Source organism: Solanum tuberosum, unplaced genomic scaffold, assembly GCF_000226075.1.
Source record: "Solanum tuberosum cultivar DM 1-3 516 R44 unplaced genomic scaffold, SolTub_3.0 scf00232, whole genome shotgun sequence".
Classification (NCBI taxonomy): Eukaryota; Viridiplantae; Streptophyta; class Magnoliopsida; order Solanales; family Solanaceae; genus Solanum; species Solanum tuberosum.
Window position 1 is genome coordinate 531,509 of NW_006239158.1, and position 19,810 is coordinate 551,318.

Genomic DNA, 19,810 nt, shown 5'->3' on the forward strand with positions numbered 1-19,810 from the left:
CCACTTAGATGTACACGCAAAATCTTATGTTAATGACTTGTTTTAGACCATAAATTTCAAATTGTTATTTTTTAAAACTTCATACTGAGTCAAATAATATCACATAAATTGAGACAGACGAAAATAATATCGCTCCACGGCCGGCACCATTTCAGAAGTCTTTTCTAGTGTTGTAACCTCATTTAAGATGCAGCTTGCTTGGATGTGTTGAAGAAGAAGGAAGCTGACGATTGGAACATGTCCAACGAAGCTGACTGGCGTGTCTACAACAAGTGTTGATGAAGAAGGAAGATGACGATTGGAACATGTCAAAGGAACAGGTCCAACGAAGTTGACTAACGAGTGTACACTGCTGTAGAATTAGAGTCGTACTAGGATTAGACTACTTATATTAATTAGGATTATATTACGACTAGGATTAGATTATGTTTATGATTTTAGTACAACTAGGATTAGATTATTTATATTTTGCATTATTATTACTATATAGTAGTAATAGGTATTGTAGTAGGACTCTAAGTATAGTTAACTTAGGACTCTAAAATTCTTTCCTATATAAGGAGGTTGTAACTCAACATTATTTTTATCAATACAATCCTTGATTTTTCTAATCCTAGACGTGAGATTTCTACATGGTATCAGAGCATAAAAGCTCTTACGCTCTCTGAGTATTGATCCAAAAAAAAAAACCACCACACGTTAAAATTGCTATGACCCATTCTACCAATACTATGTCGACTTCCTCACTTCACCAACTCATTGCCGCTTGCTCCATTAAATCTAAGTCAACAAACTACCTCATATGGAGGACACAAATATCACAATTGATTCAGGTGATGAAACTGACGTATCTCATCTATGAACCAAGTAAAAGTAGTTGTTCCACTGGACAGACTGTTGGGAAAGTTGTAAAAGTTATGAAGGATGCAAAAGATAGTGGCACCATTGATGATTGGAAGGAGAGAGATGTGTTACTAAGGAGTTGGATCTCAAGCACATTGACCGAAGAAAACATGTACCTGATTGTGGGCTGCTCAACTGCCAAGAAAGTGTGGGAATGCTTGGAAAAAGCTTATATTCAAGCAACAAAAATAATTAATTTTGCTAGAGATTTAGGTCTCAAATACAAGACCTTTGTCATATTAGGTAAGACACCAAATTCCACCCTTCATCAATTTGTTTATACTCTCACGAGTTTTGATATAAGGGAAGATGAAGAAAAGGTGTCACAACAAAACCATAACATGGTATTCCCTGCCTAAAAAGGCAGGGGAAGAAGAAACAACAACATCAACTCCAGAGAAACAGACATCACATTCATACCGAAGCATTGACAAAAATAAGTTTTTGCTGGGTATTCAAAGCTTTTTTTTACTACGTATTCGAATCAAGCTAGGAGTAACCGTTCATCTACTCACTAGGTTGAGGGGAAGTGTTGAAGAAGAAGGAATCTGACGATTGGAACATGTCAAATGAACAGGTCCAACGAAGCTGACTGACGTGTCTACAACAAGTGTTGATGAAGAAGGAAGCTGACGATTGGAACATGTCAAAGGAACAGGTCCAACGAAGCTGACTGACGAGTTTACAACACTGCTGTAGAATTAGAGTCGTACTAGGATTAGACTACTTATATTAATTAGGATTATATTACGACTAGGATTAGATTATGATCACTGCTGTAGAATTAGAGTCGTATCAGGATTAAACTACTTATATTAATTAGGATTATATTACGACTAGGATTAGATTATGATTATGATTTTAGTATAACTAGGATTAGATTATTTATATTTGCATTATTATTACTATATAGTAGTAATAGGTATTGTAGTAGGACTCTAAGTATAGTTAACTTAGGACTCTACAATTCTCTCCTATATAAGGAGGTTGTAACTCAACATTATTTTTATCAATACAATCCTTGATTTCTCTAATCCTAGACGTGATATTTCTACAGGATGGAACTCCACCAACACACTACCTGGATAAAGGATTTGGAGAAGGTGCTCAAGGCTGGATGATTCACCTCTCTGTAAGTTTGGGAGGATTAATGATCGTCTATTTATTAACTCAATCTATTTTAACTACATAATTTAAGTTGTTAAAATGAAATGAACTTTATCTAAATTATATACAAATATTTTTTCGAAATAATATTTTCTACTTGCGTACCACAACCAAACGCTAGAAATAAATACTTTTGTCACACCCTCTACGTGTGCATTTTTTTTTGTAATACTTTGTTATTTTTAGGGAGGAAGATGGTGTAGAGTTGTGAGAGAGTGCCAAAATCGTTCACGGACTTCATTTGGGTGCCATGTGAAATTAGGTTTTACGTCTAACTCACACCCCAAAAGCTAACTCAAAGAGAGGAGGATTGTCCAAGCCTTATAAGGAGTCTACCAATCTTTTTAAGCACCAATGTGAGACTTTTGTCATTATTTAACATCCCACCTCACGCCCAGTGCTTAGCATGTGGTGCGTGGGCAGTTTAAATTTTTGGGGGCCCAACATTTGATGAGATAGCCCTGCACTGATACCATGTGAAAGTAGTTTTTAGGCCTAACTCATACCCTCATAAACTAGCTTTTGTGGTTGAGTTAGGCTCAGGTGCCATATCTTTACAGAAGGGTCCATTCAAATTTAGAGGTCACTTTAGCAACAATGAAACTGCCAATCCAGGTAATTAATCACTTATATGAGTGTGATAAGTCCTTCACTTAATAGTTGTAAGTTCGATTCTTACTATTTAACGGTATTTTAATTAACATTTGTACGGGTTACTACGAGATATATAAATGTAATTTGCAAAACTAATAGTCTTTACAATATTGCAAAACGTGCAGATTTGTTGGAACAGAATTATGGTTGAATATTGTGGAGGAGCATTCACCGGAGATGTTGAAAGTATTGATCCTGTATCAATCATGTCACCATTCGATATAGTTCAGGTAATTATAATGTATATACTCCTTCCGTCCCTAAATACTTGTCATGTATCATTTCTCCAGGGTCAAACTATATGAATTTTGACCAATAAATTAAATTGTATTGCAGGTTGGAACTTCATTAGGTGATTATTACAATGCCATTAAACAGAATAATTGCTCTGCTAATCAAAAGAAAAACCTTAGAAGTTACATTACAAATTAAACATTTTTTTCCAATGTTGCAGTTATCTAATTATTTGAGTTATTTTATTTCACAACATAGATTGGAGTTGTTATTATGAAGCAACATAATATTATAATAAGATTATTTTCTTTATCAAACATATGCGGATTCAACCAGTATGATTGATGAGACAAGTACCAAGAGTTTTCGGTAGACTACTTTCATTTCCGAATAAGTTTGCGACAAGTCTTAGTATTATTATGAGTTCGTTGACCGCATAAGGATGATCTCTCTAGATGATGAATTCCACAATAACATACTATTATTCATTATTAGAGGATGTAAAAGCTTCATTTTATATACTTCTTTAGGCTACCAATCTTCACTTTAGAGGTGCAAGGATTTTTTCTGCAGTGATGGAGGATTTGTTTTCTAAAGGATTAAAGGATGCCAAAAATGTACGTATGTCAAACTTACTTTACTTATTACACAATATAAATAACTATGTCGCTCAGACTCTTCAAAAATATCGACCAACATGTGTCAAATACTCTAAAAATATGCATTGTGGAGAGTGCGAGCAGCATAAGTAAAAAAAATACTATTGGATTTAGACATACTAACAGAAATTTAATTTATTGTACTACTAGGCCCTTCTTATTGGAAATTCTGCTGGCGCATATCCAGCAATGTTATATTGTGATCGCTTCAGCAAACTATTGCCTAATACTCCTCGAATAAAATGCTTGACCAATAGTGGATATTTCGTCGATGTTTAAGACATTTTTATCGTGTTATATGATCAATTTTTGAAGAACGATACATATGCGTAAAAATTACATTATACAATTTGTTCTTTTATTTCAGCAACAAGAATTTTCAGAAGGGAAAGGCTTCAAATCATCTATAACACACTTGTTACATTACATGTACATAATGTCCTTTCGTATTTCTTCTTGTTTCATTTTGTGTTTACTCAAACAGACAATTCACTTGACTAGAGATGTCAAATGAGCGAGTCAAAAATGAATTGATGAGTTAATATACGACTCGAGTTATTATTTGGTACTTGTTGCTTATTTGAGTTGCAGGGGTCTGCCAAAGCACTACCAAAATCCTGGACTTCAAGAATGAAACCAGAATTGGTACAAATTGTTACTGGATTAATTTTCCTTTCTTGTGGATTAATGTTGATATTATTACTGAAAATCATCACGATACATTTTCCCGGTGTTTTTTCCCACAAAACGTGCAACAATATATCAAAACGCCACTTTATACAATCATGTCATCAGTCGATATAGTTCAGGTAATTATAATGTATATACTCCTTGCGTCCCTAAATACTTGTCATGTTTCATTTCTCTAGGGTCAAACTATATGAATTTTGATCAATAGCTTAAATTGTATTGCAGGTTGGAACTACGTTAGGTGATTATTACAGTGCCATTAAACAGAATAATTGCTCTGCTAGTCAAAAGAAAAATCTTAGAGGTTACATTACAAATTAAACTTTTTTTCCAATGTTGTAGTTATCTAATTGTTGGTTTGTCAGCATTTTAATATTAATATTTTAATATATTAATTTGCTTTATTTTGGAGTTAGAAGAATGCTGAAACATTCAGCAGTTAGTGGGTAGTTTTAATTGCTACCGTTGGTAGGCATTTGTGTCTTAAACTGCCTAATTACTCATGCAATTGGTCTTTGACTTGGTGGCCATGTAATGCCATTACTTTGGCTTTATTGGCTGAATTCATTGTGAGAAAAAACGTTCCAATGAACGTTGGAGTTAATGTTAGCATGATGGACAACTAAATGATTGAATTTATTAATGTAATTATATAGTGATATAAATTAGCATGACCATATACATTTGTTGTAGAATCAAAGGAATAAATATTGTGATAGAATAGCTGATTTGGAGGGATAGCAAGGTAGATTTAGAGGGATTGAATAGCAGATTTGTAGAGATAGAATAGCTGATCTTTAGGGATAGGAATGGCGGATCTTTAGGGATGTGTAATCTTTATTTTCTCTATATAAAGGAAAGACTCTCACTTTGAGAGATATTCAGCAGAAAATTGACATGGTATCAGAGTCTTCTCTTGGCTGTCTTGTTTCATAGAGTCATATGTGGTTCCTTCTAAATTTTTTTGAAAATCTTGGTTTTTGGTTTTTGGCTGACTGTTCATCGACAATCAGTCCTACCACCTGGGAATTTTGTTCTTGGTCATTCTAGTTGCTTTCTTGAGTCTTTGTAGTTTTCATAGCTATTCAAAAGCATGAATTCACATCACTTTGAATCCTTCAGTGTTCGTTTTACTGGAAAAAAATATTCTTCTTGGGAGTTTCAGTTTCAGTTGTTTGTCACCGGCAAAGAACTATGGGGCCATATAGATGGAAGCGATCCTGCTCCTACTGATACAACAAAGCTAGGTGAATGGAAGATTAAAGATGCTCGGGTGATGACATGGATTCTAGGGTCAATTGACCCTCTTATTGTTCTTAATCTCAGGCCATACAAGACAGCTAAGGCCATGTGGGATTACTTACAAAGGGTTTACAACCAAGATAATAGCGCAAGACGCTTTCAGTTAGAGTATGATATTGCTAATTACTCTCAAGGAGGTCTTTTTGTTCAGGATTATTTTTCTGGATTTCAGAACTTATAGGCTGAATTTACAGTTATTGTCTATGCAAAAATACCTGTTGAATCTCTATCAATGATTCAGGCAGTTCATGAGCAAAGCAAGCGAGACCAATTTTTGATGAAATTACAAACTTTGAGAGTGTTCGCTCTAACTTGATGAATCGTGACCCATCTCCCTTCCGACTTTGAGAGTGTTCACTCTAACTTGATGAATCGTGACCCTGTCTCCCTCTTTGGATGTTTGCTTTAGGGAATTACTTCGTGAAGAGCAACGTCTTGTCACACAAAATGCTTTTAAGAAAGAAAATGATGTCACTGTTGCATTTGCTGCTCAAGGTAAAGGAAAGGGCAGGGATATGAGTAGAACTCAATGCTACAGTTGCAAGGAATATGGTCATATTGCTAGCAATTGTAGCAAGAAGTTCTGTAATTATTGTAAACAACAAGGACACATTATCAAAGAGTGTCCCACGCGCCCTCAAAATCGTAGGATCAATGCTTTTCAAGCTAGGATAAATGGTTCCACTGATGATAACTCATCTTCAGGACAAGTTCTTACTCCTGAAATGGTACAACAAATGATCGTGTCAGCCTTTTCAGCATTGGGATTACAAGGTAATGATGTTACATCTAATTTTTGGATTGTTGATTCAGGCGCTTCCAATCATATGACCAACTCAACGAGCATCCTAAAAAATGTTCGTAAGTATCAAGGTCCATCACAAATACAGATTGCCAATGGTAGTAATTTACCCATTACCAAGGTTGGGGACATTACTCCAACTTTCAAGAATGTTTTTGTTTCACCAAAACTCTCAAGTAGTCTTATTTCAGTTGGACAATTGGTAGATAACAATTGTGATGTGAATTTTTCTCGTAATGGTTGTCTTGTGCAGGATCAGGTGTCGGGGACGATAATCGCGAAGGGGCCTAAAGTTGGACGATTGTTTCCTATACGCTTTTCCATTCCTCATGTTCTATATTTTGCTTGTACTTGTACTGCTAGTAAGACTGAGGTTTGGCAGAAGCGTCTAGGACATCCAAATTCTGTTGTGTTGTCTCATTTATCAAATTCTGGTTTATTGGGAAATAAAAATAAATTTTCAGTTGCTTCCATTGATTGTTCTACTTGTAAATTAGGCAAAAGTAAAACTCTTCCTTTTCCTAATTTTGGTAGTCGTGCTACAAAGTGTTTTGATGTCATTCATAATGATGTTTTGGGGCATTTCACCAATTATTTCTCATGCTCATTTCAAATACTTTGTGACATTCATAGATGATTATAGTCGGTTTACATGGGTGTATTTTCTTCGATCCAAATCTGAGGTATTTTCCATGTTCAAGACATTTTTGGCTTACATTGAGACTCAATTTTCTACATGCATCAAATTATTAAGATCTGATTCTGGTGGAGAATATATGTCTTATGAATTCAAAAAATTCTTGCTTGACAAAGGGATTGTCTCACAACACTCTTGCCCATATACACCACAACAAAATGGAGTTGCTGAACGAAAAAATCGGCATCTTTTAGATGTCACTCGTACATTATTGATTGAGTAATCTGTACTATCTAAATATTGGGTGGAAGCTTTGTCTACTGCTGTCTATTTAATTAATAGATTGCCATCTAAAGTGCTAAATTTTGAGTCTCCATAATTTCGTCTTTATCACCAAAATCCTAACTACAGTGATTTTCATACATTTGGTTGTGTTTGTTTTGTGCATATGCCTCCTGCGCAGCGCAATAAACTTTTTGTACAGTCTACTATATGTGCTTTTAGGGGTTATAGTACTTCACAAAAAGGTTTTATTTGCTATGATCCATGTTCTCACAAATTACATATTTCTAGAAATGTTGTTTTCTTTGAGAATCAATATTTCTTTCCTACGATTGTAGATCCATCTTATGTTTCTCCTCTTCTTCCTACTTTTGAGGATTTATCATCTTCTTTCAAGAGGTTCAAACCTGGATTTGTGTATGAACGATGTCGCCCAACTTTATCATATCCCGACACCGATCCGCCACCTGAAACTGTACCACAACTAGAATCTGAGAATTCTTCAAGATCTGGTCCTCTTGAGCCTACTCGACGATCTACCAGAGTATCTCGTACTCCGAATTGGTATGGCTTTTCCTCTACCTTATCTAACATATCTGTTCCATCTTGTTACTCACAAGCTTCCAAGCATGAATGTTGGCAGAAAGCAATGGAGGAAGAACTTTTGGCTCTTAAAGAAAATGACACATGGGACATTGTTTCATGTCCTTCAAATGTCCGCCCTATTGGATGTAAATGGGTTTATTCAATCAAACTTCATTCTGATGGATCTCTTAATCGGTACAAAGCTCGATTGGTTGTTCTTGGTAACAGACAAGAGTACGGGGTGAACTATGAGGAGACTTTTGCACCCGTAGCCAAAATGACTACGGTGTGAACTATTATTGTCATTACTGCTTCACAAAACTGGTCTTTGTATCAAATGGATGTCAAAAATATTTTTCTCCATGGTGATCTTAAAGAAGATATTTATATGAAACCTCCACCTGGTTTGTTCTCATCGCCTACATCAGATGTATGCAAGTTGAAGCGGTCTTTGTATGGATTAAAACAAGCTCCAAGAGCTTGGTTTGATAAGTTCCGGTCTACTTTGCTACAATTTTCTTTTGAACAGAGCAAATATGACTCATTTTTGTTTCTTCGGAAAACATCTACAGGTTGTGTTCTTCTTTTGGTGTATGTAGATGACATTATTATTACAGGAACTGATTTTTCACTAATCACTAGCCTCCAACAGCAGCTTAAAGATTCTTTTCATATGAAAGATCTTGGTACTCTTACTTATTTTTGGGTTTGGAAGTTCATAATGTTGTTTCAGGTGTGTTTCTAAACCAACACAAATATACTCATGATCTGATTTCTTTGGCTGGTCTTCAAGATTCATCCTCCGTAGATACTCCATTGGAATTGAATGTGAAGTATCATCGTGAAGAAGGCGATCTTCTTCCTGATCCAACTATATTTCGACAATTAGTTGGGAGTCTAAATTACCTTACTATTACTCGGCCTGATACCTCTTTTACAGTTCATTAAGTTAGTCAATTTATGCAAGCTCCCCGTCATCTTCACTTGGTGGTTGTTCGTCACATCATTCGGTATCTTCTAGGAACATCTACTCGTGGATTGTTCTTTCCAAGTGGTTCTCCTATTCGTCTTAATGCTTTTAGTAATTCTAACTGGGCGGAATGTCCTGATACTCGTTGTTCAGTCTCTGGTTGGTGCATGTTTCTTGGAGAGTCATTGATATCTTGGAAGAGTAAAAAGCAAGATCGTGTGTCAAAAGCTTCAACAGAGGCTGAATATCGATCCATGTCTACTACTTGCTCTGAGGTTGTATGGCTTCGTGGATTACTTGCTGATATTGGATTTCCTCAATCTCATCCTACTCCTCTCCACGCTGACAATACAAGTGCTATTCAGATTGCTACTAATCCAGTTTTTCATGAGAGGACCAAAAACATCGATGTGGATTGCCATTATATAAGAGAAGCTATAGATAAAGGAGTCATTACTCTTCCACATGTGTCCAGCGATCTTCAAATAGCTGATGAGTTTACAAAATCCAAGGCACGGGAACGCCATCAGTTTCTAGTAGGCAAATTGATGCTTCTTGATCCACCAACATCAATTTGAGGGGGGATGTTAGCATGATAGACAACTAAATGATTGTACATATTAATGTAATTATATAGTGATATAAATTAGCATGATCATATACATTTGTTGTAGAATCATATGAATAAATATTGTGATAGAATAGCTGATTTAGAGGGATAGCAAGGCAAATTTAGAGAGATTGAATAGCAGATTTGTAGAGATAGAATAGCTGATCTTTAGGGATAGGAATGGCGGATCTTTAGGGATGTGTAATCTTTATTTTCTCTATATAATGGAAAGACTCTCACTTTGAGAGGCATTCAGCTGAAAATTGACAGGCTTGTCCTACGTTTGTCACAGTTCTTGAATATACTTGAACTCAAGAATAATGGACAGCTTCTTCATCAGCCATTGATGGCATTGGTTACCCCTCACATTACTTCATTCTTTATTCCTCCATTATCCTTGTAACCTATGTAACTCCTAATTAAGGCCATTTATCTTCACTATTTAATATCCCATGATCTTCCTATTTATTCCAAGGAAGACTTCTTCTAGTATAAATAGTGGTGGTCTTCATTTGGTTTGGTATACACAACACACAAGAAAAATATAGAGTGCATAAAGTTTGTCCTAAAAGAGAGTTTTATTAGTTGAAGGGAGGTGTTCTTTTTGTGGAGCTTTAGACTCAACTCTTGTCTAGAGTTGTTGAGTTATATTTTGTGATTAGGCCGTTGTATCCTGGAGGTGACAAGTTAAGAAGGGACTACTGTTGGACCGGTGAAAAACATTTGTTGCAGTGGGCTTGAATCTCCTTAAATAAAGCGAGATATCCGCGCCTCAGCCTGAAGAGATTTATTTCTTCATTTTATTTTCAATTATAATCTTGTAATTCTGTTATTTTGTAATTTTTCACTAACAATTTTTAAGGAGATTCAACATGGCTACAATTGGAAAAACCGTGGATGTCAAGATGGGAGACCTTAACAAGCCATTTTAGTTTAGTGGTAATCATTTCAAGAGATGGAAAGGTAAAGTATTTTTCTACTTAAGTCTTCTCAATGTTTCTTATGTGTTAACTGAGAAGAATCCTAATAAAGTTGAGGACACCTCCATGGATGATGATGAACTTATTTCTCATCATGAGAAAGTGGAAAAGTACGATGGTGATTCCTATAAGTGTCGGTATTATCTTCTTAATTGTCTATCTGATAATTTTATGATTATTATGATAGAACTTACTCTAGTGCAAAGAAAATTTGGAAAGCATTGCAGAGTAAGTATGATACCGAAAAACTGGAGCGAAAAAATATGCGGCTAGCAGATTTTTTTCATTTCCAAATGGTGGACAATAAGTCAGTGGTAGACCAAGCTCAAGACTTTATAATGATTGTTGGAGAGCTTAGGTCCGAGGAGGTTAAAATTGGAGATAGCCTTATTGTTTGTGGCCTAGTAGATAAACTTCCACCGTCTTAGAAGGAATTTCAAAAAACTATGCGCCACAAACAAAAGAAAAACCTCTCTTGAAACCTTGATAATGAAAATCCGCATGGAAGAAGAGGCAAGGGGCCAAGATGCACTTTTACAAACAGAAGAGAGCAACATCACAACAAAGGTACATTTAATTACTTCAAATAATGCTACTCCTGAATCTCACAAAAATACTTCTTTGAAGCCTAAGAAGAAAAAATTCAAAAAACATAATGGTAGACCTCCCAAGAAAAATAATGGTGAAAATAACCAAGCACAAAATCAACAAGTTCAAGATAAGGGACCATGCTTTGTTCTGTGGCAAGAGTGGACTTATTGTTCGATTTTGCAGATTCTTGAAACGTGGTCCTAACCCTCAGGCAAACATTATCGAAGAACCTTTTGTGGCGGTGATTACCCACATAAACATGGTTGAGAGTGTTGATGGATGGTGGGATGATTATGGTGCAAACCGTCATGTCTATTATGACAAAGACTGGTTTAAAAAATATACTCATTTTGAGGAGCCCAAAACCATCATTCTTGGTGATTCACATACTACTCAAGTGCTTGGAATGGGAGATGTCGAATTGTGTTTTACTTCTGGAAGGGTATTAACTTTGAAAGATGTACTATATACTCCTTCAATGAGAAAATAATTTGATGTCTAGTTTTCTTCTTAATAAAGCAGGCTTTAAACAGATTATTGAATCTGATCAATATGTAATTGTGAAGAAGGATATTTTTGTGGGAAAGGGGTATGCTTGTGATGGATGTTCAAACTGAATGTTGAAATGAATAAAGTTTCTATTTCTATTTACATGCTTTCTTCTACTAATTTTTGGCATGCTCATTTGTGTCATATTAATGATTGTTATGTTGGAATCATGAGTAGTTTTAGGATTAATCCCAATGGTTAAAAAGAATTTTGAAAAGTGTGAGGCTTGTAGTAAAGCCAAAATCACTAAAAGGCCTCATTTCCAAGTTGAAAGAAAAACTGACTTGTTAGAATTAGTTCATACTGATATTTGTGAACTTGGTGGAATTTTAACTCGTGGAGATAATAGGTACTTTATCACTTTCATTGATGATTTTTCTAAGTTTACATATGTTTACTTGATGAAAAATAAAAGTGATGCTTTTGAAAAATCTAAAACTTATCTCCATGAAGTTGAAAATCAGTTTGAAAGTAAAATAAAAAAAAATAGAAGTGATAGAGGTCGTGAATATGAGTTTAATTCTTTTGTTAGATCATTGAGAATAATTCATGAAACTACTCCTCCTTATTCTACTTCATCTAGTGGTGTAGCGGAAAGGAAAAATACAACTTTGGTTGAATTGACTAATGTCATGCTTATTGAGTCACATGCACCTTTAAATTTATGGGGTGAAGCTATTTTAACTGCTTGTTAAGTGTTGAATCGTGTGCCTCATAAAAAGTCAAAATTAACACATTTTGAATTGTGGAAAGGTTACAAGCCAAGTTGGGGATATCTAAGAGTTAAAGGGTTGTCTAGCCTTTGTGAGGCTAATGGATCCCAAGATTACAAAATTGGGTAAGAAAGTTACTAATTGTGCTTTTCTTGGTAATGCTTCAAATAGTACAGTCTATAGATTTTTTAATCTTGAAGATAATATTGTAATAGAATCGGGTGAGGCTATTTTTCATGAGAATAAATTTCCTTTGATTCTAACAATAGTGGGGTCAAAGGATTGAACAAAATATTTTGTCACTTCCTAGTTCTTCTACTTTGAAAAATAAAGAAGTTAATGATTTTGAGTTAAGAAGAAGTAAAAGAGCTAGAGTAGAAAAAGATTTTGGTCCTGATTTTTATGTGTTTAATGTTGGAGATGACCCTCTCACTTTAAAAGAAGCATTATCTTCAAATGATTCTATTTTTTGGAAAGAGGTTGTAAATGATGAAATAAAATCTCTAATTTCTAATAAAACTTGGAAGTTAGTTGATTTATCACCAGGTTGTAAAACAATTGGTTGCAAATGGGTCTTACGAAAAAAAGTTGAAACCGGATGGGTCTATTGTTAAATATAAGGCTAGACTAGTTGCAAAAGGCTTTAATCAACTAGAAGTCCTAGAATTTTTTGATAATTTTTCTCCGATAACAAGAATTACATTCATAAGACTTTTAATTGCTATGGGTGTAATTTTTTATTTGCAAATTCATCAAATGGATGTAAAAACTGCTTTTTTAAATGGAGACCTAAATGAGAAAATTTATATGAAAAACCAATTCCTCCTATTTTTATTCATTGTGATAGCACCGCTGCAATTGGTAGAGCTCAAAACCGTTATTACAACGGTAAATCCAGACCTATAAGGAGGAAACACAGTAATGTAAGATCGTATTTGACAAATGGTACCATTAATGTTGATTATGTCAAATCTTGTGATAATCTTGTAGATCCTCTTACTAAGGCCTTAACGAGAGAAAAGGTCTAGAGCACATCGAGGGGGATGAGATTGAAGCCTATAAATTCTTGAGTCATATATGAGGAAACCCAACTTGAGGACTAGAGATCCTATAACCAGGTTCAAAGGGAAAAACTAATCATATGATGACTTGTTATGAAAAATGCACTATCTTTTTTATTCCCTCCTTATGATGTGAGTGCATTGTTTCCTGTAGTGATTTGTGAAGGTTGAGTTGATAAAACTCTTAATGAATATATGTAGCCCATATGGGTGGAGTGTTAAATTTACAAGAGCACTTTTGACAGATTTCACCTATGTGATGTGTGGAAGTAGGTCACTTCCTATGAGAATTTGGCTTATTCTCAAAAGCACTCATGAAACCGGGTTAGCACAAGGTCGTAACGTGCTGGCTTTTAAAGCTCATGTCAACACCTTGATTATTATGTGTGGGCAGTGATATTTTATTTCCCTTAAGCAGTCATTGTTCAAGTCTGATACCACTACGACTCTGGAGTAAAAGTTATTGTTTCACTAAGTGGAGGTTCAATGCAGAGCACACCTTCATTCAGGGGCGGATTTAGCAAGGGCTATTGGGTGTCACGTGACACTGCTTCGTCGAATTTTTTTACGAAATACGTACCGTGTGAGAAGGGAAAAAATAGATATACAGTTATATATTATAAATGTGACACTCCTTCAATCAAAGTTGTCCGCAGCCCAATTGGTTTTTGGCTTGAAATTTGCAAGTGAGTTCGCGAGTTCGAACCTGTCTGTCCTCATTTTTTATGTTCTTTTCACTTGCCTTCTTTCTCACATGGTATTATTTTGAATACATTTTTTAAAAAAAGAAGGAAATTATTGAATATATATATATATATATATTTATATATATATATATATATATATATATTTTAATATGATGTTATATTGTTTATTTATTTTTTCATTTTAAAATGTGATATTGCTTATGAAAAATCCTGCTTACGCCACTGCCTTCATTATGCATAGTAGTCTTCCTTCAGCTGATATACTCTCTTATCTAATATTAAAATGAGTGAAGGATTGTTGGTTTGTTAGCATTTTAATATTAATATTTTAATATATTAATTTGCTTTATTTTGGAGTTAGAAGAATGCTGAAACATTCAACAGTTAGTGAGTAGTTTCAATTGCTACCGTTGGTAGGCAACTAGGCATTTGTGTCTTAACCTGCCTAATTACTCATGCAATTGGTCTTTGACTTGGCGGCCATGTAATGCCATTACTTTTGGCTTTATTGGCTGAATTCATTGTGAGAAAAAACGTTCCAATGAACGTTGGAGTCAAGAATAATGGACAGCTTCTTCACCCGCCATTGATGGCATTCGTTACCCCTCACATTACTTCATTCTTTATTCCTCCATTATCCTTGTAACCTATGTAATTCCTAAGGCCATTCATCTTCACTATTTACTATCCCATTATCTTCCTATTTATTCCAAGGAAGACTTCTTCTAGTATAAATAGTGGTGATCTTCATTTGGTTTGGTACACACAACACACAAGAAAAATACAGAGTGCATAAAGTTTGTCCTAAAAGAGAGTTTTTATTAGTTGAAGGGAGGTGTTCTTTTTGTGGAGCTTTAAACTCAACTCTTGTCCAGAGTTGTTGAGTTATATTTTGTGATTAGGTTGTTGTATCCTGGAGGGGACAAGTCAAGAAGGACTACTACTGGACCGGTGAAAAACATTTGCTGCAGTGGGCTTGAATCTCTTAAAGAGAGTGAGATATCTGCGCCTCAGCCTGAAAAGATTTATTTCTTCATTTTATTTTCAATTGTAATCTTGTAATTCTGTTATTTTGTAATTTTTCACTAACACTAATTATTTGAGTTATTTTATTTCAGAACTTAGATTGGAGTTGTTAAGTAAATTACCCAATGCAAGTGACACAAAATCAAGAGGAGCTTCTATCGACTCTCAATTTCATCATACTAGACTTCAGAATTACTGGAAGCCAATGAATCTCAGTGTGGTGAATAATGTGGTATACCATTATTTAGTCAGTCGGCTCGAAAAGGATGTCACATTTTTTTTTAAATAACTCAACTTTAAAATTTCTTTTTTATGCTGGATGAAATAATTTATAACTATATAAATGTCAAAGGTTTAATTTGTTTTAAGCAACAACTTTCAAAAGTATTTTGTGCCTAGTCTGACAGTGCCACGTAACACTTATTAATGAAGGTTTTTATGCAGACAATGATAAAGGCATTTGGAGATTGGTACATTGACAGGCAGTACTATTATCTCATAGACAAGCATGACTTGCCAATCCCATCAAATAAACTCCTTGGATTATGCTGCTGGGGTTAGTTAAACACATGGAAACTGCAAAAATGGCATGTAATATATATATATCTAATTTTCTATCCTCCATCTAATCTAAGTTTCAGGGTAAAACCAGAAACGAAGATAGATAGACCTCAAAGATGCCTAATAGACAACCTATGGATAGCATACAACAAGATTCCTAGAGACAACAGTTATTTCATTTCAGTAATAAATTCATTAAGCCATTACTTTACAGACAAAAATGAAGAAATTTTTTTTAGATTCTATGTAGTAGTCCAAGGGAGATTGCCAGGAGTATTCCAGACATGGATAGAAGTAATAGACTCAATCATAGACTTTCCTACCTCACTTTGCAAAGGATTCAATGATTTCAATGAGGCACTAGACTATGCTAGAGGAACTCTTGGGCCAAATTATTTCTTAAGCCCAGCTTTAAGACAAACTACAAGACCTTTTCTGCAAGAACTAGTAAATATGGGACCAAAACCCGTATAATTTCACTAATAAAATACACAGCCTAATAACAGGAGAAGACCCAAATAGCGGATTAGTAGTGTTACAAAAGAATTCACTAATAAAATAGAACAACTTAGTATTACAAATTGGAGCCATATAAAAAACTTTTTAAAAGACTATTTTTACTATTGCGCTATAAGCGGTAATGCGTTTGACCAAAGCTTGGGAAAAAAGCTTTTTAACAAACTCCCGGGAGCCTTAGGAAGAGAAATAGAAGAAAGATGGAGCAAAACAGAAGGAGTAATGCAGAATCCAAATGCTAATTGGTCTATTGGACATAAAATACAGCATGTTATGGAAATATTAACAAGAAAAATGTACAAATATACAAGGCATAATACATATATTGGACCTTAAACTTGGCTTCAAATTTTAACTTTGACCTCCAACTTTCATAGTGCACAAACAAGCACTTTAACTATCCAACCTTTTAATAAATAAACACGCGATTTTTGGAGCCAAGAGCGTGAAATGCAAACGCTACCACGTGTATTAGTGAGCCACTCAATGGCTGCCAACTAATTAAACACTTTACACGTGCATTTTTGAACTAAAAAAAAAAATTAATTAATTAAGGGTAGAATTGTCATTTCAGCACTTTTTTTACTGTTGTAGGCCTCAAAAATCACTCCTAACTAGCGCAAAAAACGTGCACATCACGCGTTTTGCCAGGTAAGACACGCGTGTTTACTTATTAAAAGGTTGGATAGTTAAAGTGTCTGTTTGTGCACTATGAAAGTTGGAGGTCAAAGTTAAAATTTGAAGCCAAGTTTAAGGTCCAATACAAAAACAATTAAAACAAAATGAGACAGGTTTTTGTAAGAATATATACACAACGCAAAGCTATGATCAAGGTACACCAAAAAGAAAATACAAAAAGACATCTCAAAATAACCAAGACTACAAACCAAGAAAAAAATATTATCTAAGGAAATCTACGGCACGAAAGCCTTATCTAAATAAAGATAGACATGTAAGAAAATATAATAATACTAGAATCTACAAAAATAGACTATCTTGTTTTACATGTGGAAGTGAAGAGCATCTAGCTAATACTTGTCCAGGTAGAATAATAGTAGAACAAGAAATGCCCAACTTATAGAAGATTTCCAAGAAACCCTGATAAATGTAGATGAATACATGTCAGATAACGAAAGCATATATTCAGTAATAAGTATAGATGCTTTAGAAGGAAGACAACAAGATTCGTCTGATTCGGAAGAAGAAACTCTAATAAACGAAATAGGATTAGAAAAATTAGACCTAAATGTCAAAAAATTTACATTTGTCAATATACAATGCAATCACCAATTTTCCAAAGGAAAAGGTTTAGATAGTAAAAAATGTTTTAATTGCACAGGATACCCCAGTAAAGACAGAAGAGCTAAATGTATGAATTGCTATATGGAAGGATGCCTCATGTGCATCGATAAGATATTTAACATCAAAGTTCTAGACCAAACAATAAGTACAAAAGAAAAAACATTAATATCTTTAGAAAAAAGGATTGATAGTTTAGAAGATAGAATAAGTAAATTAGAAAAAGGAAAAGAAAAAGTAGAGGAACTAACCAAAATACAACGTCCGAAGAAGAAATTGAGCTCTTAAACAAAAAAGAAGACTATAAATCATTTGAAGGATTAATTTGTAATGAAGACAAGAAAATTAATACTATCAAAATATTAACGAGAATAAGAGTTCAAAACTATGAAATAGAGACTTTAGCTCTAGTAGACTCTGGATGTACAAAAAGTATAATAAATAGAAGTATCCTGCCTTTAGAAATAATAAAAGAATTTCCAGAGCCACAAAGCGCCATGCAAATGGATGGATCTTAGAATATATATAAACATTATGTTAGTAATGCTCAAATAAGTTTTTTAAATACATGTGCAGACTTTTATAAACCCACATATAGATTAGAAAAAATATGGGTTAGAGATTTAAATATTAGAATAGACTTTGTTTTAGGTTTAGACTTCCTATTACATAACAACGGAAGTTGTCTCCTTACTAGAGACGGAGTAATATTTTCTAGAAATATGACTCAGACCTCAATAACAACAGAACCAGTTCCAACGAAATCTAGGTATCTTAAAAATACTGATAAAACTAATACAAATACTTTAAAATGTAATAAGGAGAAGAGTGCAATTGTACTAAAATACATGTTATCAAACAAGAAAACAAAGAAATTAAATTATTAGAACTAAGTTTATCCGATATACAAATAGAAAAAGATTATGATTTAATAGAAATAAATACATAACTTTATAATTTCAGAAAAGGAATACAACATATAGGAGTCATAAAAAATCAAAAAGACCTAGAGGAAGTAATTTCCATCTTAGATAAATTAGAAATAATTGGAGAAAGACCCCTAAAGCACTGGGAAGCCAATCATATAACTTGCAGGCTTGACATTATTAACCCAGAGTACACTGTTAAAACTGCTTCAATAGAATCCACAAATGAAGACCTGAAAGAATTTGAAGACCAGATAAAGGAATTATTAAATTTAGGGGTAATAAGAAGGTCGACTTCAAAACATAGGTCAGCCGCATTTATGGTAAGAAATCATAATGAAATAATAAGAGGAAAAGCTAGAATGGTAATAAACTACAAAAGTCTTAATGACAATACTAGAATGGATGGATATAAATTGCCAAACAAATCAGAATTAATAAATCGAATACAAGGAAGAATTTTTTTTAGTAAGTTTGATTGTAAATCCGGATATTGGCAAGTCAAAATGCATGAAGATAGTATAGAATGGACAGCTTTTACTTGGCCAGAAGGACATTTCGAATGGTTGGTAATGCCCTTCGATTTAAAAACAGCTCCTCCGATTTTTCAAAGAAAGATGGATAATATATTTAGAGACTATAAAAACTTTGTTTTAGTTTATGTAGACGATATCTTAGTATTTAGTAACAATACCAATGAACATCTAGGACATTTACAAACGGTGTTTAAATTGTTTGTAGACAATGGAATTATAATTAGCAAAAAGAAAATGGAATTATGTAAGACTCTTATAAAATTCTTAGGGGTTGAAATTGGAAATGGAAAGATAAAATTACAACCTCATATAGCAAAAAAGGTCCTCGACATGCCTGATAAATTAGACAACACTAAAGACTTACAAAAATTTCTAGGAATATTAAATTATGCGCGAAGTTTCATAAAAGATCTAGGAAAGGTAGCAGGGCCTTTATACTCTAAAACAGGAATTCATGGGCAAAAGACATTCAACATGGAAGACATAAAACTAGTACAAAAATTCAAACAAATGGTTAAAAATATACCAGATTTAGCCCTCCCACTAGAAACCGACTGCCCAATAGTAGAAACAAACGGAAGTCTAGAAGGATGGGGAGTAGTATTAAAAACAAAAAAACAATAAATATGGAGACAAGAAAGACGAAAAAATTTGTGCCTATCACAGTGGAAAGTACAAATGTAACATCCGACAATTTGAAATAGCTAAGAAGAGGCTTAGAATTTGAAATTTTTCATTTTTTTTGGAAAGGATTTGAAAATCTGGAAATTTGGCTAAGTATGGAAATCAGTGATTTTTTTGGCCAACTTTGAGCAGTCATAACTTCTAGCTCAGGATGAGTTAGGAGTTT